Raw genomic sequence first — 3,352 nt, 5'->3', positions numbered from 1 at the left:
TAATGGTGTTTTCAGACGTTGAAGATGGATTCACCGCTGCTCAAGGCCACTTTCGATACTATCATCGAAGCCTTCTTGTTTCTCGATAAGAATGGAGATGGAAAACTGAAGAAGGAAGACATGGAAGGCACTAAATGGAACTTCTTCATGGAAAAATGGCTTAGATTATGAACATAAAAAGTTTCCAATCACTGTACTACATATAGAGTACAGTAGCAAAGCTACACACTACATTAGTAGTGTACATTAATAAAAAACAAGAGCTTGCTTGTCCTGTATGGTACATGAGTGAGTTTCAATGTAATCCCAAAGCATGTATTCTCCTAACCAATGACAAGAACAAGCATATCTCTGTTTCCATTCCTCCCTACCCTCCTTCCTTTGCCCTTCTACCATCATCAGGCTTTTGTCATTCCCATCCAGAATGCTCACAATCTGCCTCATGGTTGGCCTTAATTTCGGGTCAGATTGTGTGCAGGCGACTCCTAGTTTTGTCAGTCTCAGAACTTCTTCATTATTGTATTCCCCGTTCAGCCTGATGTCGACCAATTCCTTGAGCGGCCTTTTCTGTGTCTCGAAGTCATGTACGTTTCACCAACAATACCTCCGGCCGCCTAAAGTCGCCTGCCATATGTCCACTGATCACCTCGAGCACACCACTCCAAAGCTATAGACATCAGCCATTGGGGTGCTCTCCATATTCCATGTATTCTGGTGACATGTAACCAAAAATTCCACAAACCGATCTGTTTTTGTTCGTGGATGCGTGATGGCCATGATCATTCTTGTCAAGAACTCGGCAAGAGCGAAATTACTGAGTCGCGGATTCATGTTGGGATCAAGAATTATGGCTGAAGAGGTAATGTTCTATGAATGACTTGTTCATCCATTCCTCGTGCAGATAATGAATGGCTGAAGCAAGGGATTTGACAATGTTGTATCGGTGTTGCCATTGCAAAACAGAGCTGCCCCTTATTTGTCGAAAGGAGGTGACTCAACAGTCGATTCGCCGAGTAATCATATACGACGAGCATCTCACCTTGTTCAGTGCACCATCCACGGAGTTGAACCAGATTACGGGGCGGAGCCTCGCCAAGTTTTGGAGTTCACTCGAAAACCTTGTCCGCAATGCAGGACATTTAGTCATGCCAAGCTCTTCACAAGAATGTGCTGACGGTTGTCAAGGAAACCATGGTAAGCAGTTCCGAAGTCAAGCTCCGCCACCCTCCGTGATTCAGCGAAATTATCAGTGGCGGCAATGAGTTCCTTGAAAGGAATTTCCCTAGGAGTTTCGATCATAAAGAAGTTTGTCGGCCGACGACTGCTGTTGCTGGATAAACTGGAACCCTTGATTCCAAATTCAGCAGTTCATACATAGTTTCTTCAGTGGCAGTCAAGTAGTTCGATGAAGCAAAAGAGACGGTAATGTCGATGCTGGCGGCAGTGGCGGGTGGGGTGGGAGTGGATGACCGGCTACTGGCGGTGCTCTTGCTTCCACTAGTGTTGGATGAAGATGACAATGTGATGTATAAAGGATGGGATTCAAATGATGGTAAAGCCGGAAGCTTCCCTGAAATATTACCGGAAAGAACTTCAACAACCCTTTCATATTAGGCCTCAAAAATGGATTATGAAGCGTGCAAAGCAGCCCTATATGAAGGAACTGTTCAACATCGGCTAGCCTGTAAGAACCATCGGCAAGACGACTATCCCCTGCATGTAAAAGCCTCTGTTCATCGGACAACCTACGGATCCAATCAAGCAAAATGATTTGCTCATCGGGGAATGTAAGGTCCACGCTCGCCGCCCCGAAACCACCTCCAAAACGACAATCCCAAAGCTGAAAACATCGGATTTGGCCGTCGTCACACTTCGTTTCTGAAAACTCTCTGGCGGGAGGTACCGATTGTCCCACCGATCCTCGTCGTGTCAGCCAAACGAAATTGGTGTCTCTTCGTCGCCGGTGTCTTGATTTGGTGCTCGAGCTCATGCTCCAGCCACCGTGCCAACCCGAAGTCGCCGAGCCGGGCATTGTATTGCGAGTCGAGCATCACGTTGCTCGTTTTTACGTCGCGATGTATGATTTGAGTCTCCAGTGTTCATGTAGATAAAACAAAGCAGCCGCCAAGCCGCCGACGATTTTCCTCCGGCGGTCCAGTTTAAAGGCGGTGTCGCCAGTTTTCGGCCTTCTAAAGAGTACTCTATCAAGGCTTCTGTTTGGCATAGTCATACACCAAGAGCAACTGGTCTTCATGAACACACCAACCCCTTAACGAACAAGATTCCTATGACGGAGATGAGCCACCGCCACCAGCTCCGCCGCAAAAGTCTTCTCAAACCTCTCCCCTTTCTCCGCCAAGCATTTCACTGCAACCACCGTTCCATCCTGGGTAAAACGCGCTATAAACTTTGCCGAAACCCCCACTTCCAAGAATTTCATCTTCATGAAACCATTAGACCCTATGTAAAGCTCGGCATAGCTAAAAATCCTGGGATTCTCTCCGCCGACTTTCTCCGACATCTGAACTCCTTCAAGGTCATGGAAAACACTCGATTGGTGTCTCCTCGGCTTACCATGATGACAAAAATGAAACCATCTGGACTCATAGAGGCGGCGCAAGGCATCCCCAACGAAACCAAGAACATGACTCCCACAACTACGGGTGGGTGTGTTGGCTTCGGTTTTAACAACTTTTCCAGCTTTGGGGTAGTCCGAAGGGGCGATATCATTGAAATCAGCTGGTAAAATGAAGCAAAGTCGATTTACCTTCATGGTAACGAAGATAAACCTAGATGAACATGAAAGGGAAGATGATTAGAGAAAAATGAATGAAAATTAATATCTGGGTTATTTAATATATGAGTTCGATATTTGAAAAGGGGGATTTTATGAGTGGATTTATTCAACGTTCTTAGGTTTGCATGGTTGAATCGGATTGCTAAAAGGGTTTATCAAAATTGGAAGCTACCGTCCCCTTTGGTGATGAAACCAAATAAAGGAAGAATCTTTTTTTCGAAATCAGATTAGTACAAATCTAGGGTAAAGTACACATATGGTCTCCTAACTATAGGATACTACTTAGTTGAGTCCAAAACTATTAAAAGCTATAAGATGATCTCCTAATATAAGAAGTATTTTGTTAAGTCCTCAACTATTAAAAGTTACAAAATAACACTCGATCATTCATTATGTTCCAAACTCATCATTTTCTGTTAAAAAATTAATGGTAATCTGAGCTGGATGTTAACATATTGACTAAGGTATATGATAAAATTTGATATCATAATCTCAAACGACTATCATATCTCAGTTAGCATGTTAATGTCCAATCAGACGATGGTTAATTTTTTT

General features: G+C 44.2%; 1 pseudogene; it reads right to left on the bottom strand.

Annotated features, from left to right (window-relative positions):
* Window positions 1-272: 272 nt before the first annotated feature.
* Window positions 273-2,773, bottom strand: LOC120204900 (annotated as a pseudogene).
* Between the last annotated feature and the right edge of the window lie 579 nt (window positions 2,774-3,352).

This window comes from Hibiscus syriacus, unplaced genomic scaffold (assembly GCF_006381635.1).
Source record: "Hibiscus syriacus cultivar Baekdansim isolate YM2019G1 unplaced genomic scaffold, ASM638163v2 tig00011734_pilon, whole genome shotgun sequence".
Taxonomy (NCBI): domain Eukaryota; kingdom Viridiplantae; phylum Streptophyta; class Magnoliopsida; order Malvales; family Malvaceae; genus Hibiscus; species Hibiscus syriacus.
The sequence above is the reverse complement of the archived record's forward strand: the minus strand, read 5'-3'. Positions and strand labels throughout refer to the sequence as shown.